At 43.6% G+C, this 27,150-nt stretch overlaps 1 protein-coding gene across 7 annotated transcripts in view; it reads right to left on the bottom strand.

Annotated features, from left to right (window-relative positions):
• LOC118506667 (FMRFamide receptor-like) overlaps positions 1 to 27,150 on the bottom strand; it is a 71,632-nt gene that overhangs the window by 5,529 nt on the left and 38,953 nt on the right. The window lies entirely within an intron of this gene.

Genomic DNA, 27,150 nt, shown 5'->3' with positions numbered 1-27,150 from the left:
ATCACATCCGTCGTGTTTAAACATTGCGCTCAAGCGCTCAACCCTTGTGCCGAAGGACGCGAAGGACAGTAAAAATGGACGTATGTGCGGACTCTTGCTGTGTGCTAGCCGTGAGCGTCCCAAAGTAGCTGAGCTTACGAGTTAAAGCTAAGAGAAAGGAAAAAAAAGCAACTAAATGTGTGATATAAACATTGAGAATAGAAATGAATGTCAAGTGTATTTACGGTACATCGAGCGGCTGACGAGCCGGGGCTCACTTCCAGCCAGCCACGTTGGTGTTTTCATCCATTTACCGTGCGCCATCGAGCGATGGATAAATCGTGGGATAAAGTCCCCCCCCCCCCCAAGCTTCCCAATCCGGGAATCTGGATCATGGTGAATGTTTTCATTCCGAATTTTAACTTTATGCAGCGACCGGCCGGAGGTTCTTTGCGTTTCGCTGCGAAAAAATTACGAATTTCGAGAGCGAATCCGATGAATAAAATAAAGCTAGCCGGAATAATGCATGAGAAGGATTAAAATATGCTTTATTTGACCGCTAGAGGAAGAGAAAACAAACCGGGAATCAAACACAAAGATACATTTAAATGCAATACCATTCCACGGATGATGATGATGATTGTGTCTGGGCCGTTCTGTTTGTTTCCTATCCCCCCACCCCTCCCCTTATCGCATCACAAAATACATCTCATTACGCGTGTTTTAAGCGAGTCTTTCCGGTGGGGCCAGTGAAAACGAAAAAAGAAAAAAAAAAGAACTGTACTAAAAATAAGCGCGCACAAACAGAGCAACAAAGCAACAACCTCAGATGGAGGCGCCTGGTGGCGGATGTCAGCAAATGGGACGTGAGCAATCGGCACCACCGTGTCCAAACGCGTCGGTTGATCCTGGATTGCTGGTGCAACATTAAAGAGGGAAAAAACACTTGGCGCTTAAGCGGTACTTTACCCCTTAGCTACGTCACGTCACACGGCTGCCCACCAGCACCAGAGAGGGGAACCGAGTTTATACATCACTCGGAACGCTGGCCCGCGGGTGCCTGTTGTTTGGTGCCTCGGTGATGATGAGGATGTTTATTGTCGGTAAGCGAAAGTGTCCGACAATCTGACATGGATAGCAGCAGGAGAAAAAAAAAAACGCTGGCCAGGGCTTCGTTCCTCTCATATCCAGCGAGGGGGTGGATGCGATTATTGTGCAACAGTGCAGCGGACCGCGCGCGCGTACGTAAATGATGAAAGAAACGTCCGGGAAAGGTCGTTACCACTGGGGAGCATAACTTGCGCATATAAATGTGCTCGCTGGTGGTGGTGGTGGTGGTGGTCGTGTTCAGTTCTTATCTGGCGCGTTAATGAGAGGTAGAGCTTTTGGTATATTCCCTTTGCCCTGGGGATGGGTTTATGTGTGTGAAATGTGTGTGTGTGAAGAACAGTTCTAATGTCAGAGGATCACATTAGTTTTTTTTAAATCCTTGTCCCTTTAAAATGGTGATATTATATTAAAATAAAAAATCGAAATATTCATTCAAATTGAAAACGAAAGCTATTTTACAAATTCATATAAGTCCATTTTAATAGAGATAACGTTCTGAAACGCGTTTAACAATCTTGAAATTTTGTATAAGCTCTTAAAAAACAAAAAAGCCAAAAACCTCCTAATAAAAAAACACCAAAACCATTAAAAGAGAAGTGAATCCACATCAGTTAATGAGCAGCCCGGCACCAGTTAACGGGCGTTGCAGTTAATGGCGTTGGGCATTACCAGTATGAATGGTATACACTTCCTTCAGCTGTAATAAGCTCCAGAAATAAAGGCTTGCAGCACGTCAAAAAAACTCTTCCTTTCTACCAAAAGCCCACACCGTCCGAGGACCCTAATGGTGGGAATGGCAGGAATCTTCATTTGCAAAAGTACGCGCCCGGTATTGTGCGTTCACTTTCGCTGCTCTTATGTCGGGTGCTTTGTTTCGAACAAATGTTTTTTTTTATCACACAGCCAGACGCCTGACGGGTTTTACACTTGAAATTTTATTGTTTAAGTCTCGCTTTGACTGGGCTGGGCAAAATGACCTCACGGTGCGTTCGTTCGACGCGAACAGCACCCATTCATTCATGTCTCACAGAGCCGCCTGTCTGGCCGTTTGTTGACGAACATTTGAAACTCGGTTAAGCAGTGAGAAGCTTGGGGAAGCAAGACGGCAAACGCGAGAGATATAATAAATAAATTACGTGCAGAATTTCATAAACTGAAATGAAACTCTATCACAAGTATTTGCTCCATTAACTCACGGGCAGGGTTTTGCCTTTGAATGCTATGCAAGAGTTGAGGAAAAGTTGTTCGAAAAACATTTCTGAGAAGCCGTTTAATGCTAGTAGCCTTACAGTTGCATGCAGCTGTGCTGTGTTCAATGAAGCAGCATATTTTTAATTTATCTCCGGAAAATGAAACTTTAGAGAAAGATTTAATTTGTCACATCGCTGCCTCTCGGTGCCGTTGTAATCGAAATAAAAGCCTTCATTGCAATTAATTACACCCGTGTCCGTGTCACATAATAGTTTCATAAATTACCGCCTGTTTATGATGAAATCGATCTCTTCATGATTTGTAAGTTAATTACTTATAATTTCGTGTACGATCACACCCAATGTGTGTAGCATTTGATCGACCGGCAATTCACCGTTTACCCCAAATAAAGAGGGGAAAACAATTTCCACGAAAGCTTTATTTCGTGATCAGTGAAAGGATCGTCGCCTTTCCCGATTAAGCACACTTTACCACCCATTAGCTCGTTAATCGTTTGATGATATATTTAATTCATTACCATTCAACCAGTCGTCCGGTTTTCGCTGGTATCCAAGGCAACATGTTAGTTGCACCAGCTCGTCATGAGAGCAATGTATGTATCACCTTCAAAGCAAATCATTTCAATCAAGGTAAGCATACCGAGGCTTACCGGCAGTTTGCCGTTCGCAGAGCAAATACTCTGCCACTTGGTGGTGCTTTGTCGAGAGAAGTGAGTTAAATTTTCCACCGGATTCACATAAGAGAGCGGCACTGACTTGTGGTCGACTTGGCTAGAGATGAATACACTTTGATCATCTGCGGGATAAAACCATAAACGAAACGCTTAATGTTACGTTCTCGGTGTACCGGGGCCACCCGTAAGCCACAGCGAAACGTCAAAATGAAACCCGAATCACTGCCGAACGTTGACCTGGAAAGCGAAATAGGCTCTCGATGTAGCTCAGCGCCGGTCCGGATTTTAATTCCCTTTTTGCGACGGGAGCTATTCTTTGCCGGCTTTACCGTCCGTTTGCCCCCACCATCCCTGACAGCCGGCTGATCCGCATCGATCCGAACTTTCCGATGGGCACGGTTCGTTCTGTGCTGATTGGGAAACGAATCGAATATATGTGAAACCCAAAAAAAAAAACCGCGGGTATGGGAGATGTTGTGCACGGAAATTCCAATATTTGCATGCAAATAATCTCACGATTGGACACGGATACGTGCAGGCAGAGTGTTGTACCCAATAGCTTCTTATCTCTGCGTAGCTATCCGGGCGAAAAACCCCTGGCGGAAAAGTTTGCTTATCGCATTGCGTTCCATTATGCTCTCGTTGAACATTGGAATCGAATAGCTGGGGTGAACGATAAATTGCGGCTTCGAAGCTTCCCTTCCCTGAAGAAGAAGATGCTTCACGCTGCGGGACCAGAAAGCGAGTGTGAAGAAGTTTAACATTGAAGTGGCACTGAAATATTGATCGTAAAATGTTTGATGCTGTGGCGTGACGCAATGGTTGGAAACATTTCTTTCGAGTGTGAACAGTAAGAAAAAAAAGCCGAAAAGAAATCAACCAATCTCGTCCCCATCACATCGGTGAAAGACTCAGCCTCCGAGTGGGAAGGCTCAGCGTGACAAATGAGGTTACGCGTTCTGCGTGTAAATAAAATAAAAGTAGGAAAGGATTTGGTGGCTCGATACAAAAGCGTATCAAATCCGCCCCGGTTGTTCCACCGAGCTACCCAGGCGTGGGAAGCCGCAGAGTGGATGAACACTTCAACGTGTCCTGTTGGTGATGGGAAAGGTCCTCAAGGTCCTACCTCCCCATCAAGGTCTCTTCCAGTGGAAGACAACCATGGTGTGCCTTCACTCGACTCGAGATGCATACATTATTTTCGTAACATTAACGAATCGTTGAAGGGCAGCTTTAAGCGAGTGGGGTTGTTGAACAACAGAAAAAGGGGACCCCCTCGCGACCAACTTGTTGCTCCAGGCTTCTAACACGTGTTCCGATCTCGGCTGGTGGTGATTTGAGATATTTTTGTAGCTCTGTTCTCCGAGCCGCCTGTACGCATTCGTATGTTAAATTTATGCTTAATCTCAACAAAACAACCACCACTTGGGGTGGGGTACACGGATTGGCTTCGTTCGGTTCAACAATGCAAGCATTGAATGTGCGCTGCTTAACACTCATGCTCGCGCATTCTTTGTCATCCTGATTGAAGAAGCTGTATTTCCGGCTCACGTTAATGTGTGTATGTGTGTTTTCCCCTTTCTGATTCCATCGCCACCCATTGTACTACAAATGAGCGCAAAATAAATCACAATGAGGTAGGTGCGGGAAGAAAATGATACATTGGGTATATTAAACACACAGCGTGTGTGTGTGTGGGGCGCGCGAGGCAATTATCCGGCTGTGCATTCCATAATGAAATTATTTGCAGCGGAGAAATGATGTGCGGCTCGTAATAATTGGTCTCGTTAAGAAATGTGATCATCATGGTTGCGTATGTCACAAAAAGCATGCAATAATGGTATGTACCTAGGTTAAATCGAGCTACCGTACCGGATGCATTGCCGTTCGTTAGGAAGCATTATGCAGCTCGGGTGGGTGCACTGTGTAATCGCGGCATTCCCCCTTTTTACCTCAAATCAAATGTTAAGATATTCGTGGAATGTTATAAACAAAACGAAAATCGCTCGTGTAGTGCTCTTTACATTTGTTGTTCTCATTATCCTGTTATAATCTATCTACGAGGGGCGGTCCGGTTGCCTCCCTGTACGCAGAGCTGACTACTTTACTACGGGTAAAATCAAGTCGCAGAAAGCCAGAAATGGAAGGCCGAGACCTGCAACAAAAAAAAAAAAAGAAAATTTCCCAACAAACGAATTAAAAAACTGATGAAATTGATCACGTCGATCGTGCACGTTGAATAGAATAAGACCACTTTACGTATTGTACAGATAGGCGACCGCACCTGCACAGCCGTCCAAAACATCACCAATCTGGGGTCAAAAGTCAGCACCGACAACAACATTGATGTTGAGGTACGTACGCGCAAGGGTGCTGGCTGCCAACCGGTCATACTACAGCTTGAGGAAACTTTTCCACTCTAAATAACTGTCGCGACGGACGAAGCTGGGACTCTGTACAGAACATTTGCCAGTGCCAGTACTCACATACGCCTCTGTGACATGGAATCTATCCAAATCTGTGTGGTAGGACAATGGACGAGCCGCTACAATGACGAGCTCTACGAGCCGAAATAACGGATTGGTTGGCAGACGACGGCGCTAAACCGTGAGCGGTAGCGTGAATTGTTGCAGCTGGCCAAGACCGAAGGTGAAGCGGTTGTTGCGCGCGATAAGTACGTAAGTAACGTATTAAAATCGTAAAATTGGTTAGGTTACAGTAAGGTTCTGGTACCGATTTGTAACAACTCGACTAAGATTTTTTTTATTATAAAATTTAGTTTAAGATGCTGAGAAAATGTTCCTAGCATTGGATGAAAGGCGACACCGATTTGGGTATCTTTATGTTATTCTCATGAAAGTATGGCCAAAGCACATTGTACTATAAAATAAGACTATTCAAATAATTGAAAATTCTAACAAAGTTTGTTTTATTTTTTTCTTCTCCTGATCTGCCATTTCTGGCTTTTTGCCAGGGGAGACGGTCTGGATGGGATTTGAACTCTGGTCCTGCCGTGTTAAATTTTTTAGCATCGGTTCTTTCTCGTTTTAGATTTTTTTGGGCACAATTTTTTAGCCATTGTTTGCCATTTTTTATTCATACTCAAGGATTTGGAAATTTTTAGACAAAGATAAAATTGATTAAAAAAAATTAAAATGTTGAGGATGTTTTTTAGCGGGAATTTTGGTTGAATTGAACCTAGTAGAAATATCAAAATCAATAGTTTACAAAATCAAATATAAAAGTGGTCTTATTCTATTGTCGGTCACTGTATTAGTCACTTTTCATCAGTTTGTTTGTTTTGTAAGAACGGCCTAGTTGTATTCTTCACCTCGAGAATACACTACAGCCTCGAGAGGCTGGCCTTTTCTGGCTGTCTGTAAAAATTATTTCTGGCATAATTTTACCCGGAGTAAAGAAGACAGCACTACGTACGGGACCCAACGCTTAGCCGTTTGGTTTTTTCAATTTTTATTGTTTTAAAGATTTTATTATCTTTGTTTAATTCGTCGTAAAAAGAATGGTGAATTAGTTTTGCAGATTTTATTTCCTCAATATATCGCCCTTAATCGGATAAATTCCCATGCTAGCCAAAAAGCCGTAGTGAACTTTTGCCCATTATAGAGAGCCTTTCTCTCACATTCCAGTTTGGCAATAGTCCGTTGGGTCTAAATTTTAAAGCTATCTTTCCGGTCTTCATTTGCCTCAAGAGTACCTGAGAGAGTTCCATGCAATCGTTTCCTATTTCCCAACATTTGTTTATATAAAAAAATATTAAATTTTATTTTCATACTACACTCTGGCCTGACCTGACAGCACTTGGGTACATTTTAATCGCAAAACTAAAAGTTAAACAAAATCAAAGGCAGACAGATAAACAACGTGTCTCGCCGTAAAATCGAGCAGTTTATGTAAAGCGGGCAAAAGTTTCTTTGCATAGTGATTAGTTCCTTCCCTGCGACATCATCGGTCGGGAGCGGGAAACTCATGTTTTACACATCAGCTGCAACGACAGTCTAAAAGGGTTTATGCACGAAATCGATGCGCATACACACACACACACTCACACACCGTTGTCCAATGCATCTCGGTCTTGGTGGTCGGATGAAAAATGAAGGTTTAGCATTATACATGAAATAAGCATATTTCCATCGTTGTTCCGATATGTTCGTCATTGCTGTACAAGGAAGGTGGTACAACCTGTGGAAGCCGTAGGATATGGATAAGGATAAGTGCTGGGGAAAAGTCGGTACCGCTTTCCAGCAGAGTACATTCGCAAGCTATTGCGATGTATAATTCTTTCTTCTACCAGCACTTGTGGAAAGGTTCCGAAAAGACTAGTTTTTTTTTTGTTTTTGCTGAGCTTGTGTCGAACTTTTTCGGTACTGTCATGTCAGGCTCCTCATCTCCGGTGGGGTTTTATTTCACGGACTGCACAAACGCGCCGTGTGTGTACACAGTTGCTGGTAGGAAATGTGAAACACAAGCAGTTTCCTTTCGACATTGTTTCGCTGCAAGATGGAGACTCCACCAGCATTGGAAGCCGGGAAGGGATGGATATGTATGGCCAACCTTTCCCTTTTTCGGTGGTTCGAGGAACTGCCACAGAACGCTCTATTGAATTTCCACTCGGCAGCTGACGGCCCTCAAGAGGATAAGGAGATCGATTAGAGCGAAACATCGGCGTTGGCTGTTACCGTTGTATGTCTAGCAGGTTTGGAGTTAACATGGGATTGGAAGGAAAAACTGCAAAAACAGCCAAGCCAACCGATTACCAATTGCCCATTGTGGCTCGTTCAGTTTTTCTTTTGTGGTAGCCGTTTTTGCATATCTTTCAACGACTCTCGCTCTACTTGCTCCTTGCATGTGTGTAGTTGTATGTTTGTACCAACTCTGTCCGACTGGATTGGAGCCGTGTAGCCGTGCTCCGGTTAACATCCGTACGCGAATTTATATTGAAATTTACGAGCTACGGTTTCAACTCAGGTGCGGGGTTCGGTTAGGTGCGATTTTTACGAGCGCTGATCGTTCGGGGCTGGCAGCTTATTGAATATTTTACTCAGGAAAGCCTAATACAACTTTCATCGAACTTTTAGAATTATTTACTAGGACCTATTTTTGTGTTAAAATATTTTATACTAAAATTTACTCTCACACGTTGTAAATTTAATTTAATTTTGAAATTCAATAGCGAGAAACTTCAAGTGTTCCCATGTTAAGCATATCACCCGGAATCTACTTACACATCTCAAGCTTTTAATCTGCCCTGGGACGCAGCGTTCGGTATAAACAACCACCCGAAAAGTGGGTACTTTAAAATGTATCACGTTTCCGCTTCATCTTAAACAGCTTAACAGCTTTAACGTTTGGTATCAAGATGCACTCAAGTCGGGGCAGGAGCTGCTTCACCCGTAGCCACCGGCATCCTCAAGTGCCTTCCCGAAGATCCGACAGATAGAGATGGATAGATCGGTGAAAGGATGAAAGAGATAAGTAGACATGGGAGACATGAGAAAAGCACGTGCAATCTGTTTTGGTCGAAGTAAATTAGCATATTAGCAGAAACGAACACATGTTGTGAGCAGTGGCATGCCAAATTTCAAAATTCCACAACAATTGTTTTCCAAGGTTCGACGATTTAATGTCAGCTGACCACCGATAGGATAAGATCGGTCATCGACACCTAGTATCGTCTCAAGGAAATACGCCCCCGGTGTGGAGCACGGTATCGTTCATTATCTCGATCTCTCGACTGATGGCATCCGCTTCCACTGCCTTGACAGCGAACCGATGAAAACTCCGGTGACAGAGCTGGTTTGGTGCTACGTGCTTCCTGTTTTTGCCGTGCCTTGCTTTTTCCTTCAAAACTGTGACACACAATATTCATTAATCAAAGCTCACAGCGGGGGCAAAGAGGCTGGCGGAGTCGTTCGTAGCGCTAGACGTCTGGGAAAGATATTTTCAAGGATCATTTCGGCGGATGAAACATTTCGCCAAGGATGCGGTAGTCCGTGAGCCTACCAGTACGGGACGTGGCGTTTGTTGCTGTTGTCACGGTAGGGGACAAAAATTTGCAAGTGTTCCATTGAGGTTTGTTTTTTCTTGTGTACCGGTATCTTTATAGCTACTCTTCAAAGAATGACCTCGAATGTAGATGCCGGGATCGGTTGAGTACTGCAATGAAGTGCAAAAAGACCAACAACAAAAAAAAGGAAAGAAACTGACGATATTAAAAATAGATGAAATTCCTTTGACTCTCTGTTAGTCGTAGTCCAAGAGTCCGGCCGGAAACCTTCTGGAGTGGCTGGATTTGAGTTTCACTTTATCTAAAATGTGCCCTTTACGCTTGCAGCTTTCATTCCGATCGGTCGGTTTCACGGACAGTTTGTTGCGAAAAATGTGTTCCTGGTAGAGCCGCAGTAATCGATCCGGCGCCCTGTCCTTTCAAGGTTAATGTTGGCGAAAAAGGGCCGCATAACATCGGGTCTCTTGTTAATAATTGTGTTATATTATTAAAGCTATGATAAAGCGATAGGACAACGTCGATAGACAAATAAGTAGGAAACAACTGGAACACCTTGTACGCCATTTATTCGAAACTGTAAGCATGATTAGCAATTTATTAATTACGGAACCCTGCAGACCGTTTAATTCGAATGGAATAGAGTGGTGCCCATCTTTAAAGCACCGTGCAAAGGAAAAATGATAAATAGTAGCGTTTCACAAGAGCTTTAGCTTAATCTTCATCCTATTCAACTTTGCTACGCGTAGTTAACGACGACTGTTGAGTGGATGCTTGCGTTCGCTTACCTTCCAGAGCACAAGGAATGTGTGCTGTCGGTGCGTACACGAACGAACCGTCCCTAGTATATCGCTGTTCATGCTGGCACAACATCATCGCCATCATCGCCATCATCATGCTCATCTTGCCAGGCAATGGAGTGCTTCCGGGCTGGTTCTTTGACACGGCACAGACATTCCTGCCCGCCACATCTGATGGCTGATGGAACGTGTGTCGATGATATGTGGCACACCCTATGATCTGGCACTGATTGAATCATTAGCAACAGTGTTCTCCGTTCGATCATTATACCTACCGGCAACAGGCGGCGATTGCAAAAGCGGGGGGTGTACCGTGTTAAATAGGCAACAGAAAGGGGAATGCGTTTGATTGCGTGAGAAGGGCAATTGCTCACCCTGCGTGAGAAGGGCTGTAACATGCTTCAGTAGTGACAGGTTGAAGAGTAAACGGATGTTGATTTTTTTCCCCCAAAATCGCCTATTATTGTAAAGGATTAAATTGCAAAAACCTATGCGTATATTGTCAAACTAAACGATAGCTCATTTTCTCGGGGTTGTCTTGGAAACGCACGCCTGAAAGTATGCTATACATTGCTTTCAAGCTGACGAGTGAACACTCTTCTAAACCCAAAAGTGTCGCCTGCTATGTTTGAAATATTAAATAGACATTCTCAAAAAACGCTGATTGCATACCTTCAGGCGCTCCGAATGTCAAATTACCATCGGCACCTTATTAAACCGGGCAGTACTTCAAAGCAAAAGTATTTAAATAAAAGCGTGTCCATGACTGCTTTTTATTGAAATTGAAGAAGTTTTTAACCGAGAGAAATATTTTAACACTAGCAAAAGGTATGCAGCATCAGTAGTATATTGAAATGAGGAGTTCTGAAAATGATGTTCCAACTCCATGCTCGTAGTGTACCGTTGTCACAAGGATCGGCTTACCTGATTGTGTACGGTACAAGGACGGTTACAGCTGTAAGATGAGTCGGGTGTAGAAAATCTGTTTAAAACTGCCCCATTCCTTCACACACACGCAGAGGTGCCAGGGGATGGAAGAATTTAATTTAGTAAAAAGGAGGATTTTCCCAGGACCGACAACAGTTCCCCGTTGGGTCATATTAGTGATAGTACAAGTATCAGATCTCACCCGTCATACCGTCCGTCGAGACGGGCAAGACCGAGAGAGACAGAGAGAGAGAGCGTCACTTGGAAATGGAAATCGGTGGCATGGTTTTGCATACATTCCGGTTGGTAACGACACTTTGGAGAGAAATTAAAGACTGTGTTTTACAAAATGTCTAGCACCGTCGAGCATCGTGGTGATGGGCCAAAGTTCATGACAGCGCCTTTGTGCTAATACGACTTACACTGATTCGTACACCGATCGACCGAGATGAAAGCACCGAGAGGCGGTGGAACCTTGTATGAATATTTCATAAAACGACAATAATCGGTAAAAAGTTGTTCGTGTTGATAAAATGTTTCTCAAGTTCGAATGCGTATGACGCTCGAAATCGTGACGCCCGCTTTTCATTTCCCGGTTTCCCACCTCCCCCTAAAAGGTAATTGTCTGTTTTAATGTGTGTTTGATTGGAGTTGGGAAAAAAAATTCGTGGGGTGAAAAGTTTTGAAGTACGCCAAGGACAAGGAGACAAAAGGTAGCGCGACCGAATCGAACGCGGCTCTATTTGCAGCAAACCATTCTCTGTTTACTTTGAACTTTATTTTCTTCCCACGGCCAATTTAATATGCATTTTGAATATGAAGAGAAAACAAACTCAAAAGTAAACGAGGAAGATACATGCCTGGGGAGAATTTTCTCCATCGAAGCATACTTGCCGGAGATAAAGTAATTCAATTGATCACAAATAGCAAAGATCAACAGTGAACGGGAGAGAGAGAGCCAGAGACCCTCGGAATGTATTTATCTAGTTCTTCAACCGGTTTCAAGGAGGAATGGCCCTCGGCCCTGGTACTTGGGCGGTGTTTTGACTTACCAAACAGATTGCACTAAATACTGTTTCTATGAGACAAATATTGATTTGCTTTTCTGCTCCATTACCACTACCCACCTCGGTGCTCCCCACACCGCAAACCTGAATGAATGGCGCAATTTGATGTTATTCATCTCACGATTTCGGCAAAAACGTTCGGCAAATGCATGCGAAACGCGACGAAAATGCGCAATCACACGCACACCCGCCAAAATCAATTTATTTTCGATCGTGTCAACTTGAAGTGAGGTTAATTTTTGGAAGCGTGACAGGCGTTTGTGGCGCACGGTGCTTAATGCATTAAAATTAGTGTGGACCAGGGTGCCGGGACACAATACCCCCCCCTCCCCCCCTCCCCCGGGGACCGCTGACAGTTCAATTGAATTATCGCCATATTGTTTCGGCCGGTTCGTCCTGGCGCTGTCAAGGAATTCGACGCTAGTCCTTACCGTAGGTTTCCGGTTGGGGACATTAATAAATAGGAAAAGGAATAGGTGAATCTTTGTTCACACTTTGCGCGCTATCGGTCTGACAGTTTTCGGGTGGCATGAAAGTTTAATTACGTTCAGCGCGAAACGTTTCGAGGGAATACTGTGCATCGTGAAATGGGACCATTGGAGGACATCGTTTGTCTAGCGATCCAATTTGCGGGATCGATTCGACGCTGATTCGATGTGTGCCATGATTAAGATCTATGAGCGTTTCGTTCGTTGTGCGATCACATTTACCTAGGCCGCGGGGGCGCTGAGCGCTGAGAAGAAGCAACCAAGGAAGTCACACGCCAGACGCTCGCCACCATTTCTTGGCAATGGCATTTACGTGAGCGTTTCGAGATAAATGGCAATGGCGAAAACGTGTGAGCGCGCGCTCGGAACCACTTCCGTTAAATTGTAACCTCAAAAAAATCGCTACGGACGCGCTGAGTTTTTTTTTGTTTCGGCCAGTCCCATTTCAACAAATGGTCCACTTTAGAAGGTTCACTAGTTTCTTTCTGAGGTTAATTTAAAATTCGTACGACTATCGAGGATGGTGCCCCCGAACTGTTGTCGGCTAGCTAACCGAGTCGGATACATCGTTGGGACTGTTAATTGCTTAATGAAGACTCGTCTTTGAAAAATACTGCGGGCGAAGCAATTCCAGCACGGTAAAACTGGCATCCTTCGACTTTCGTTTTCCCCTTTTTTTTAAGTATATTAATGGCATTATAATCTCGGCCAGTGTGAGCGGTCGCTGCTACTATTTAGCCCGGAAGGAAATAAATGCTCCAAGTAGCGCCGTTACAAGGAAAAACCTGCGCGCACAAAAACAAAGCACCCCACAATGGGAGCATCCATTTCAATTACAACCTCCAAGCGTCCATCCACACACACACACAGGGAGATGTTTACCGTAGTTTTTTTTGCCTGTCGGTCCAATATATCCCCATCTGTATGTGTGTGTGTGATTTTACTAATTAAATTAACCTTCCCAGAGATGGTCAGATGGTAGATGGAAATTTATTCCGATCGTCACAAACATATCGTTTGCTGGCTGGCTGGTCGCAAATGTCCTGTCCGGTTGCCGTGTCATCTACCGGTGTGTGTGTGTGTGTGTGTGCGAGCATAGGATTTTGTTTTTGGTCCCATTTGGAGGATTCGTGTGCCGCCGTTGTTGGTGTTGTTGTTGTGGCGTACGAATCACTAGATTGTATTAATGTGTCAATCGAAATCGTACGATTGATTGAACGAACCAGTGATGGATTGCTTGTGCTGTGTGCGGGTCCTAATTGTATAAAGTGTTGGCGATTAGCACACAATTATGGTTGTGCAAATATGCTAATAAATGGTAAATATGTGTCACATGTTTCGATTACAATTTTTTTGTTTCGATATTGTAGTATAAATATTGAGCGACGTCAGTGCAATTCAAATACTGGGAATCGTACAGCCATAACGTGTACAAAGAATTAAATGTACAGAGAAATTAGGCCGAATGCAGTATAAATCACTTTAAATGTGCCGCAAACATCGATCCACGAATGCAACAAAGGGAACAATAACATTTGAAGTGATAAATAGCGTCCGGTTATGGAGAGTGTTATGAAAAGTACCTCGTCTATGACATCCCAAGCTCCCAAGTGGATTGGTTATGTCATGAAAATAACACCGGACGATCCAAACCGTCAAGTTTTATTGTTCTATGTTAGTATCTTCAGCATGTAATGAACGGTTCTTCTATTCTCAGTATCGAATGTTAGAACAACCTTTTTACGTTGATTTTTTTTGCGAACCGTTTCCATTTAAGTTGAATGATTTATGGAAAAGGATGCCAATTAAAAATAGTTCTTTTTTGTCTAAAAATTACTGGATGACTGTATTCTCACAAATATACCAAATTAAACTGCATTTTCAAAGCATGGGAAGTGAGTGGACGAATAATTTAATCGAATATCAAATTAAATTTCAATAAGCCTTAATTTCGAGGAAAAAATCTTTAGGGTGCACTGCTCGATCAGTTCTCAGCATTCTCGGGTGTGACTTAAAGTTGTCCAATTGTTTGCTGGTTTTATAAATGCAACGAGGAATGATAGAGTTAATGTATTTTAATGTTCAAAGACTCGTAGAACGTACAAAATCCATGAAAATGTTGAATTGTGAAAATCTTGCATTAGTCACTTCAGTACTATGAATCGTGTCATTTTCCTCCTACTAAACGAAGCCTTGATGATCGAATGATATGATGATTGACTTAATGATCGAATAAAGCTTCTTCCTCTTCTTCTTCTTTGGCATTACAACGTCTAAAGGTCTTGGGTCTATCATTTCTGGCTTTCTGTGATCTGTTTGTACCGGTAGCTGAATAGTCAGTCCAGCGTATGGAAAGGCGGTCTGGATGGGATTTGAACACCGGTCCTGCCTCTGACACCTGGATGACCGATTCTGAGGAAGCTTTTTTATAACATTTACATAGCCTTCGACTTCAACTTAGTTGAGATTCATGCCAATGGAAGTTTCTTGACATGAAAAAGCTCTTGGCAGATTGGGTTCTTCAAGTAGATCTAGCTTAAAGTTTTGTCAATTGTCTAAACTATGAAGGTTGAACATCTTTTCACCTCAAAAATCGCCTTTTACCATTTTACCGTGGAGGAAGTGTATTTTTCGGCGATCGTGAGCCAATTCAAATTATGATGCCTCATCAGATGGTCTGATCGGGACGTTGAGGCCTCCCTAAGTGTTCCTTACTCAACAGAATATGCTGTACACGTCTTGCGGTTTCTTGAAATGGCAATTTTTTACGAATAAAGGATGCTGTTCTTTTCTGGTTCACTACTACTAGTATTCTACTAGTAAGTAAGCAATCGCATACTTCCGTCACGGGATGGCTTGTTGTCTTAAACTGCGATTGATAACATTCCTAGACTTTCCACTTCAAAACTACCTCACCCCACCCCAGTTTACCTCGCATTACCTTTATTTTTATTTTAAAATACTCTACCAGGAAAGTGAAGCAGAAAAAGAAACCTTCGTGGAATTTGTGTCAAAAAGCCACTGGTTCCACTGCGTGCCGTACATAGTGATCGAATCTGCTCGAACGCATCAAGATTTAACGAACAGCTTTTAGCTTAAAACCCCTTTTGCGCGATACCTTTCTTTTTGTGCAAACGCATTACCACTGAAGTTCGTTACAGTTTTTTTTTATTCCGTAACCGCAACCTTCCGGGAACGGAGGATAATTTGCCAAAGTAGTGAGCGTAAAATCAAGCTTCCGAACAGGATGCTACGAGCGATTTGTGTATCTATTACAGGTACACCACGGTCAATACCGGATGTCACTCACAAGACCTGTCAGTTTCATGCAGCTTTTTTTTACCCTCTTGTTTTTAGTGACGTGCTGCCAGAGTACCAAGTTTTCTTCTCGTTATCGTTAACTTTTGAAATGGGATCCTATGCTAATACCTGTCAATTATGATGATGATCCTGCGAGGAGCAGCGCAGAGGACACATGTTTCTGCCTGTTGTGAGAAAAATAGCGTGATTGTAACGTGAGTAACAGAAGCTTTTTTGTTTATCTGTTGTTGTTGGGTTTCTGCACACACACACACACGCGAACACACAATTGTGGTGTGTATGATCCGAGAGGGAAGCGTTCTAGAATGCTGTTTCCATAGTGATATCCTTGGTATCCTGCGATAAATGATTCCCGGGAGCAACAAAAGTCACGCCAACGCTCACCGACAAGGAAGCAAGAACAATGACACCTTCTTCCAGCTGAAGGAACATGCGAAGAATGTGAGCGAGCTGCGGTACATTATTCCTGGTTCCGGTTTGATGGGACTTTGTCGGATTTGCATGGAGCCGTTAATATTTGCTCCACTGCACTCGGTGTGGAAAATGTAGAATCATCGGGTGTTTAGATGTGTTTTCTTTTGTTTTGCCGGCTTTATGGTAAGTAATGGTGAGAGAGCAAAAAAAAAAAGAAAAACAAATGAAATGGCCTCCACGCGCCTATCTGCCATTAAATTGGAAAGTGTAAGATATTCATGAAATTGAATTTTGCTCACAAATCTTAATCTTCCAGCATCCGCAGAACAGCACCAGATAGGCAATTATCATTTTGATTGCAGTTAATCCATTTCGGGTGCGGGCTGTGCAAAACGGTGCCCGTAAGTAAATGTGAATCCAACGATGTGGTCTCAATAATAAATACGCCCAATGCTGAACGATAAATACGCTGCCGAGAGGGTGGGTCGAAGGCCAGGCAAACCGGACCGGACCATCGGAGCGCGGATTGGAAACGATGATGGTAATGACAATCATAAATTTTCCAACCCCATGCTTCGATTTGGTAATTATTGGCCGGAACTGAAGAAAGTTTTGGAGCAGGCGCATTTTAACCGGGGGGATGTTGTGTTTAGGGAGAAAAATGTCCACCGAAGCACGGGGTAACTTCCGGGAGACTGTGCGTTGGGGACAATAATGGACATAAATTTACAGCTAAAGTACGCATTGTAGCTCTAATTGCTTGATACATTTTGAATAAAGCCTTTTAGAGATCTTTAAAGCATATTTTTCGATTTAAAGGCAATGAAACGCTTTTCTATCGCAATGTGCGCCTGGCTCTTGATACGATTTTTGATGCCCTGGAGCCGGATGTAATTGACACTTGCGCTCACCGACCGGATGATGTTGGCATCGAATGCCGATTAGCGGCGTCCGCCTAGCGTGACGTGACCAGCGCTTATTTTTCCATCAATTTTCCTCTGCCCAAAATCATCTTCAAACAGCGAGCGTGATGGATGAATTTCGCCGAATTGGCTTCTCGCTTCACCGCTTATCACCGTCTTCACTATCGGAAGGGAAAATGGGGGCAAAAAAAAGGGACGCACCGAAAAGAAAAACCGCTTAATATAGCAAATTTATAATTTGATGAAAATTAATCGCAAATCTCAAACAGGCAGCGCTCGTCGCATCGGAACGGGCTGGCCGGGGTCTTTATGACGATTTTCAAACACGCCGGCAGCACGCAAAACGCACAAGCAAGAACGAGAAGTTGCCAACGTGGGCAATAAAAATTCAATCAGCATTCCTTGCCGGCTAGGATTTGCGTGCTTTCCGATGGATTTCCGACCGATGGTGATGATTGTGTGTCGGGGTTTGTGTGGCTGTGTCAGTTATAAAATAACTGTTTTCTTCCCCGCTTATTCACAACTCGCGGCTCGAGATGCTGCTGCGGGACGGATGAAAGGATTATGGAATTTCCTTTTTCCCCGAACAGATTATTTGTATGGTGGCGCGTGTTTTTCTTCATCTGTTTTTTTTGCGTCGAAAAAGAAATCAATAATCGTTTCTAATCGTAAGTGCCGCTCTCGCGCGACTAAATGATCATGGCGCGGACGAAGAATGTTGATTGATTCTTGGTAGCAGGTTCGGTCCTTCGCCATTCATTGGACTGATTGGATGGAAAGCGGGTTTTGTTTTGGAGATGTTGTTTTTATCGTTTTATCCATCATGCGATAATCGGTGGTGGATTTAGTAGATGAAAGGCGAACGAGGGAAAATAATAAAACTCTGCGTGAGGTTTAATGGCGCTCATCTGCATCGACGATCAATCATAAAGTTTGTGGTGTGGCGTCTACTCGCGATAAGCGTTTGATGGTGTGGTTGATCGTGTGATCAATACTGTGCCATCGATTCGCCCAAAAACTGCAATCGATAATCGCACCCGTTGTAAAGTAAGTTGAAACATTTGCTAAACGTGCCCTGCCGAGACGAAAGTACGCTCGTGGACGGATTATCCCGCACGCTAATAACATCATGGCAAAGAGGCAATAAGATCTTCTGAGCAGCAAACGCGAGGCACGTCGGTCTAGATGTAAAACATCCGCACGAGAGAGGCAGCGCTCAAGCCGTTGCTTCCTAGCCCATGCTACTAATCCTCTAACCACGAACGCTTTAACACCGACCAGACCAGACGCTCCAGCAGTGAACGGAACGCGTGCGTGGCTGCATGCCCGTGCATCGGTTACTTCTCGAGACATTCCCAGAAGAGCGGGGAATTTGTGCGATATCTTAGCACGGGGTGCTTTAAGACTCATCCACTTGGTGCGATGGGTGGTGGCATGAAAACGCATTACCGTACCATCGGTTAATCCTCCTTTCGGACACACTTTGGCATAGAAGTGAGAGAGAGCAAGAGAGCGAGAGAGCATGAGTTTTTCCGTAGAAAATAAAGGGATAAAGAGATTAAACTTGCGACTTGGGGCATATCGTTCAAGACAACGGTGGAAGATTGGCTTTCCACTTCCAGCTGGATAATACACAGTCTAAGACCGGTGTGGAAAGGTGAACAGATCTGTTGCGTTTCAGGATGGCAAGAGGATTAAGGGAAGCAGGCGGCCAGTAAGTTGTCGTTTTTTGGTGGTTTTCTTTGCGCCCGGAACCGCTCGATATTCAAGTGTGTTAAAGATTAAATCTTACGACTCTATGATATTGATTTTGGCTATTCCCGTTCAATAAGTCGGTATAAGTGCTTAATTAGGTATTTTGTGGCTGGAATGTTTAATAGTCATTTATTTAATTTACCTTATTGAAAATAAGCCCATGCGGAAATTGGGGCTTTTGAGCCAGCCATTACACAACTTCAAGAATGGTGTAATCGTAATCGTCTCTCCCTTTGTCCTGCTAACTGTAATTCATGCTTCCTTGGGCAGGTTCAAGTTAAACAAGTTTCGGTAATTAAAGAGTTGGGCGTTTCGGTCGACACAGGGACTAACCTTCTCTCACCACATTGACGTCATAGTCTGCAGGTCCTAGAAGGGGTCTTACTTCTCTAGAAAAACGTGTGGGATTTCTCTGATGTCTTTTGCTTGAAGTCTTTGCTCTGTTTGGTGGTCAGATCATTGCTGGACAGTTGCTCAGTAATCTTGGATCATCGTCGGTTAAAAAAATCCCATGGATCGTATTGAGCGGGCCTCCAGCAGTCTGGTGACGATCGATCATTTTGACTGTCCTGTAACCAGGAACAGGTACTTACTGTTACTGTATGGCGATGGTCATGTTTAGGTTATGGCATTCCAAAAGCTTTGAATTCTGTATTAGCTCTACAACTCCGATAGATCTCGTTTTACTATTTTTCTCATCCTTGAACCTACCATACTAGACCCATAACCTACCGTGTCGGAAGATCGGAAACCGGACCACAGCAACCTTATTTATTTTTTAAATTAATAAGGAAGATTAACAAGATTGTTTTCTTAATTCGTTTTATGCATAATTTATCCCAGCTTTTGCTTAATCTTTGTCAACATCTCAGTTTTTTTTAAATATTTATTTTAATTGTTGTTAATGTTAATTTGATCACCTCTTATTCATAAAATGTATTGACCTTTTTATATTTTTATTGCTAAATACTTGTTCTGTTTGTTTTGCTACGATTCGGCGTTGAAATGTAATATTGAAGTAGAAATAAAGAAATGTGTTGGCTAAGATGATTTTATGCAAATAAAATTTGAATTTGCAGTCTTTTCTAGAGGCTTTTTGTTTTCAACACGCTCTAAGCTCAGCATATGAATTATTTACTAAATCAAATTCATTATTTTCTGCTTTTTGTTACAGGTACAGACGTGCAAAGCAGAAGGCGTTGACGCCAATTCTTTTTGATTCCTCCTCTTTTTTTGGAAAATAGGCTTTGTCCTTTCGAATTTTCGGTAAGTTAACTGCTAAACAAAAACCTATCTTTATCTACAACGTTGATGAACTATATTATGTAAACATGATGTAAGTTGTTACAAAAGAAAGCACAACCCACCGAGCGACGAACGAAGAAGAATGTAAGATCACAAGATAAAAAAGGGATCCAATCAGTGCAGAAACAACCTGGGTGCTGCCCCCCCCCCCCACAGACTGGTAGCGGAAATTAAAATACACAATCAGGTTCATCATTCCGCGTGCGCGTAAGTGCCTGAGCATGCTCCGGTGGGAATTTGAAACCCGTCCGGGCTGCTGTGTCGCCGCTCCTAACCCGTGTGCATTAAACAAACGCGCCGAATGATAAAGGGGGCGATCCCGCGCATAAGCTCATCATTTGTATCTTTTGTGTTCTTGGGTGTTGTATTTTTTTCTTCTTCTTCTTCTGTGTGGTACAAAACAATGACTCGGTGTTCTTTCCCGCTAAGCGGCGACAAAATGAAGGATGGTAACGAAGCGGAACAGATTTGCCATTTTGTCAAGACAAATTTGGTCGCCCGATGGCTGAAGTCGCCCTGCGCTTCCGTGGGGTTGCTTTACCCTACGCGCTCTTCCGGGAAGCGGGCTGTACGTTCTTTGGGGCCAAATTTAAAGGTAACAATAATAATCACTCCATCCATCCAGCCGTGCGTCGTCTTTCCCTTGGGGGGGTTGAGACAGTTTGGGGGATCATTTTGAGTAATTTTGACGCTTCGTGTGCGAACGTGTACGCGATGAAGCGTGTACGTGTCTTCGCTCACTCGCTCGCTCGGTGTGATAAATGGTTGTACGAATGAAATTACACAGAAAAAGCACAAATAAATATTCAATTTCGTACCGTTTTGTAGGTGTCGTGTGAGAAAGAGAGAGATAGAGAGAGACCGAACGAGACACGACCTACGTACCACGATAGCGGATGCTGCTCGATTTATTTACATTCCATTTCCGGTGCCTGTTTTTCGACTTTTGTCCCCAAAGGCACGGGAAGGAAGCTGTCGAGTGGATGGTGGGAGGGACAAAAAGGGATTGAAAAGGGGATGCCGTTTTTTTTTCTTGATGGTGGTGAAAAATGAAGTCATTGTTTCGGTGAGGGTGTTTGTAGGTGAACGCAGGACACAGATAAGAGGATGTGCGATTGGCACCATTTTGACAGCGTAAAGTCAGCACCAGAATCAATAGCGTTGAGCGTTGCGGTTGAGATTGATGAATGGTGTTGACAAATTAATACCAGAACGCTGCTTTGAATTGATTTTTTAAAGTGTAAATTAATTTATGTTAGCGGCAAATTTAGCTTGAGTTCAAATTTGCACGACAATTTCATAAACTTGGTGGAAATAGTGACAATTGAAGGATTTCTTTAGGAACAACCTGTCCATATTGTTTTTTGAACTCTAAAGGTTCCCTTTAGTCCTTTAAGCCCTTTAAGTCGGTTAAGATGCTTTAAGGTTAAATTAAAGCAGAAAAACTGCCATTCATTCACCTCATCCCACTCATCTCACTTCTTTAAATTGAAGCTCACTTCCCTATCGTAACCATTGAACAACGCGGAAAGAAACCTATTAATGGTGAAACTGTTTTCAATTAGCCAAAGAATTCGACCTCATTTAAACCCGGCCATTTCGACATGCTGGCCACAGAACGGTTGGGGCAAAGTTACGCCGATCGCAACACGATAGTGGTGTCGTGCCGTGCCGTTTATCGTAATGAAGCGAAGCAATTAAAATTCAATCACCTACGAGCGGCTAAACTTTTACCCGAGTGCCCGCACTGTCCGGGCCACGGAACGTGCCAGTAATGGTGTGGATAATTTTCGCGACAAAACTCCATTTTTTCCCCTCTCCCTTACTGTGTGCAGATTCGCGGGAAGTTGAAAGGATGATCTTCGTTCGCTTGTAAGTCAACCACTTTTGCACACAAGCAGCGCCCGGTGCGATTGCTTTCGCCCCTTATATCGTGCTGCCAGCGCGGGATCTGTGCATCAAACGCGCCACGGAATGCGATCGGTGAGTGTCATTTGTGTGATGGTGATAAGGGACACGTTGCCTGTGACGAGCGACCGCGCGGAGACAGCGTACCGGAACGAAATCAATCTGATCGAAAGCATGCTTCTCGCGCTCGGCAGCGATATATCATCAGAAAATAGCGTTCTACGCTACGCGACTGATGAGTGTGTGAAGGGAGAGAGGGAGAGAGAGAGCGAGAGTGCAAAAAATCAATTTTCTGTCAGTGCTGGCCCAACAGAATATCACATTTCATCATCATCATCATCATCATTGTTGTCGTTGTGGAAGGCAAAGACGACAGATGACACGGATGCATTCTTCTGCGGTGCTTTTCCACCAAACGGTTCACACATTCCGGTGGCTTCTGCGACCGTGTGATGCGACCAACCTGCCGAAGGCAGCCAACCACCGGAAAAAGGGCTTGGCAAATGCAGAACAAATTGCATTTCCATCAGCTCGCGGTACACTGATAAGGTAGCTGGGTTCACCATGAAAGCAGCTGATCGATAAAGCAAAAACGATCGTTCGCTGCTTGCCCTTGTTGAACGTCTTTAGTCAGTTGTGTAACAGTTTTCTAGCAAATTAAAGCAATAACGGTTGGTTCTGTTTTCTTTACCATCTTGTGCTAATATTTTTACGCAAATCGTAAGGCACAGCCCGACCACTTTTGTTTTCCCTCACATCAGCGCCGTTCGAGCTTGTTCTTATTTTTAGATGTTTCTTCCCCTCAAAATACACATCCCTTCCGAACCATTACCTACCAAGGAAAAACAAAATGCTCTTTCACTACCGTCACAAAGGGTCATGTTCAAAGGAAATCATTCGGCATGTCCGCTATGTTCAGCACAAAACCTTGTTTCGGCTGTACGCCATCACTACGAATACGATGCGTCCCAAATGTCTCCTAAACAGCTACCCTTAATGTACATTAGATTTATGCTATGCCAAGGGCAACGTCAACAACAACATGGAGGAAAAAGGAGATGGAGTACGAAAAACATAAACAAACAAACAAATACTGGAACACTGTGGCCATTTGGGGGAGGGGGCTTTGGTGGGAAGCTGGACAAGTAAGCTTCCTCACCCGGGACCCGAAATCGGTTTGCTTGATTCCGCCGCACTGGCATGATGATGATGATGTGGAAGGATTGTTGGGCATTTATTGGGTACGCAATGTGAAGCGCAACATCATTGCTTTGTGATGAGATTTTTTGTCTATTCTGGGGACTGGATCGGTCGAAAGGCTAGTCAGACGGCAATAATAACCGGCGGACGATGGTTGATTTAGTTTTAGGGGTAAATTTTTCGTACCATAAATCCTTGGGTGTGGATGAATCTCGATCCCGAAACCCTGTTAGCCGTTTGATTCTTGTGCTTGGTGTAGAAGGTGTGCTAGCGAATCACCCAACTGTCAATCGCCTTTTGTTTCTTTAAAAAAATTTGAAGCAAATATAGCTAAACAGGGCCGCAATGGAAGAGACACCAAGAGCCTTATCCCTGACCGATGTAGTTGAAAATGGAGAGGCTTATTCCTGTAGACATATTGTATTGACTTCATGTTTTACCACAGCTTATGGAGAACGTCGTCGAGGTCTTGCAGAAGACAGATGCCGGTAGGACATAACTTTGTTGTGTGACCATAAAATGCAGCGGAAAACTGATAAGGAAATCCTAGCCCTTATAGTCTGCTAGCTTTATCGTTGTGGAGTTTAGATCCTAAGACCAATCTATCTGTCTAAACAGTGAAGAATATCCTGGCCAAGATGGACTTTGCATACCAAATTTACCAGCCAGTTCTGATAAGAAGAGTTGAAAAAAGCTGTTAATGGGCGTGTAAAAGTGTTTTTTAAGACAGCCAGGGCTAAGATATCAGATAACTCCGGAAATCTGACTCGAGAAGGGTTGGCTATATTTTTGAAGAATGCCTCATATATAATAATGTATATTAAGTCATCTACAGTAGCTCTAAATCTAACGCCATTCAAATAATTTTAATTAAATTTTTAATAATGTTTTATAAATGTTACAGGGGTTTTCAGTCAATAGGGCAATAGCATCCATTTTTATGGTAGGCTCCTTAGATGAAATGGCAAACAAAGCTAGTTGGTATGGAAACGGCTTCGTATGACAGGGAAAGTTACCCGAGCCCTGAAAGGACGTGTACAATATCAACGGCTACTATGAGAATATCATCTGAGGACATCACAATAAAAGGTGTTTGATTTCCCTGTCATACGAAGCCGTTTCCAAATCAAATAGTTTTGTTTGCCATTTCAGCTAAGGAGCCTGCCATAAAAATGGATGATATTGTCTTATCAAACTAAAAACCCTTTCTTCTTTTTTATAAAATGTTCTTAATTTTCAAAGAGACATAAGAAAACACATAAAATTACACGAAATTTAGGAACTTTTAAGAAAATGATCCGAAGTAGCATCATAAAATGATCGATAATGCACAACAAGCTGCTCCTTTCTAGCTTCAAATCTTCATTGAACCGTGACGTGCTAATCGGAAGAAGCTTCACTCCATAACGATGATAAGAAACCATTTTATCTCCGTTGTTGGATAACAATTTAATTAAACGATCAGCCAGTCAATACACTTTGCACCAATCTCAACTTAATAAAAACTTTTAATTTGATCACATTAATTTTGTGCTCACTTTTTTCGGGGCATAAATAACTACCGAAGTTGGGGGAAATGGGACGGTAGTCGGTCAGATTGAAATTTTACACCGAAGCTATCTTAATAAAACTGCACTTAATCAACCAATATTTTGCTTGTTTGTGAGTAAAATGTGGGGAGGAAAACAAAAAAGGAGAGAAAGAAAGAGAGTGAGAGAGAGAGAGTAATAATTTTAAAATAACATTCTGGTCCGTTAAGTCGTAAAGCGTTTGGGCTAATTTTATGCTTCGCTCGCATAAATCGGAAATGCTGTGCGTGCCATAGCATTAAGCTACGACGGTCGAATATTTTACAAGCGATAAATCGAACCAACTCCCGGCCAGCACGGATGAAAGGTGGAACGTGGGAAGCGTGCATCAAATATGGAAACAAGCAAAAATAGCAACGCAACAAAAAAAAAGTAGAGTGCTTGCTGATCTGCACCACAACTTTGGGGGTCCTGATTGATGGGAAGATGATTTATTGAGTTTCGCTCAACAGTACTTGCCGGTGTTCGCGCGCTGCCAGCAGACAAACAACCGCGCACAATCCGCAACTGGCGGATAGGAGATTACGATTGATTGCATTTCTTATGGGATTTTCGGAACGTACACAGTCCCCGGACGTTCAAGCGCATAGACACACATTCGCAGGAAAGAAAGGGGGCGAAGCGATGAATTTAGCCATCGATTCATCCTCGCCAAGGATGCTTCATTGTTTCTGCTGTTTATTTATGGAGCGTTGGAGCGCTCGTCCAAGACTTCCAGCCCGTAATGAATGTGCCTAAAAATGCCGTTTCTTGTCGTAGCGGACCCACGATCGCAGCCAGAACGCAAAGGGCAATGAAGGATTAGCTTGGCATTTCGGCACCGTCAAACGCATTTCTTCCTGGCACGTGGAATGCGTGCGTTACCACCCTGTCCGGGGACATGGGTCAAAAGAGAGCGAGACAGAGAGGCAAATCCAATTCCATGACCAGATTCCACACAGCACCACCACACGCACCAAAGACAAAGACAAATGGTGAAGGTTCCCAAGTTTGCTTCCTCGAGTGGTGTGTTTGCTCCGATGAGCGCCCGATTGTCCGAAGCGCGGGATTGGATGCATGTGATGCGCAAACGGGAGTGTCAATTTTATTGGTATATCCGGTTCGAAGCCCGGGAAACGATGGTGCCCTTTCGCAAACCCCGGCGAACACCGCAATTGGCATTCGGGATGGGAAGACTAGAGCCGGCGCTTATTGGTATGGTGCTTCTTCGTGCTTTTTGTCCCGGTGAATCGAGTGGGAAGCTTTTGTTGCTTTATTGGATTGCTTCGGACTAGGCGACGGAGATTAGCTTCGTTGATGGTATTTTTTTCTACACTTTCCGTGCCCGTCTTTATTGTAGTCGGAATTGGAGGATTGGAGGCCACAGAGTCGCACAAAGCGCCCTTTTTTCGCTGCAATAACATTAGCACTCGCCGAGCGTTCTCTGAGGCTGAAGACATGTATTATCCTGTCGCCCGGTTACCATTGGCTGGCAGTGAGCTGCGAATTGAATTGATTGAACCAATTTATGTGTGCAACCCTGCCATAGCTCACCTGGCCGAACCCGGTGGCATGCGGCATGGTTCGGTGTTAAAGTGAGCTACTCGGCACGGAAACATCCATTTTCTCCTTTTCGTTAGGGCGGCTGGTAACGCATAAATCCGGTCAACGGGGTTCGTTTGTGTATGGTTCTGGCAACTTCCCGACAACTCTCGTGCAAACCGAGTGAGAGAGAGAGTTGCTGCCCATGAACCCATCACATTGTTTCCTTCGTGCTTGAACAGTGAAGTGAAGTGAACAGTGAAAAAAACGGCGGTCCATTAAAAGCGGAAACAATTTGCATTCGTTTGCATACGATGTGCGTGTGCACGTTATGAAAATTGTTTGCTGGAACTGGTTTACAATAGACGAATTCTGCTGCCAACTAGAGGGAGTCTCCCCCCGTGCTGGGTGAACAAATGGAAATCGAACAAATGAGTTATTTATGGCTAGGCGTTAAAAAGGGCAAGGGCGTAAAAATCGCGCAGAACTGCAATTCAACGCTTTTTCTTCCTTGCCGTTCAGCAACACATCCGAGGTGGAATGTTTGGATGTGGTTACATTTATTATTTTAATTTATGTACTGATAAGTGATGGTCATGGCACGGAGCTGTACACTTTGCGGACGTATTATAGCGAAAACAACAAAATGACAGGTGATTGGACTTAAAGGCGTTAGGAGTTTTTATCTCCCTTCCAAACTCTCGCCCTTTCTTACACTGGCAAGTGCAGTGGCTTATTATCGTGTGACATAATTCAGGCACGAATTATGGTTCACCGGGGCAGTAATTAATTATAACAAGCAGCGTAATCACGCGTCGGGTGGTGTTATTCAAACCCGGAAGGCACCAAAAAACAAAAACAACAAATCAATCTATACGAATATCTACCCAAACGCCGGCCAACACGGACCGACCGAATGGCAGCGCATGACAACGT

The sequence above is a fragment of the Anopheles stephensi genome, chromosome 2 (assembly GCF_013141755.1).
Source record: "Anopheles stephensi strain Indian chromosome 2, UCI_ANSTEP_V1.0, whole genome shotgun sequence".
NCBI classification, from domain to species: Eukaryota; Metazoa; Arthropoda; class Insecta; order Diptera; family Culicidae; genus Anopheles; species Anopheles stephensi.
This window is presented reverse-complemented; position numbering and strand designations above follow the sequence as displayed.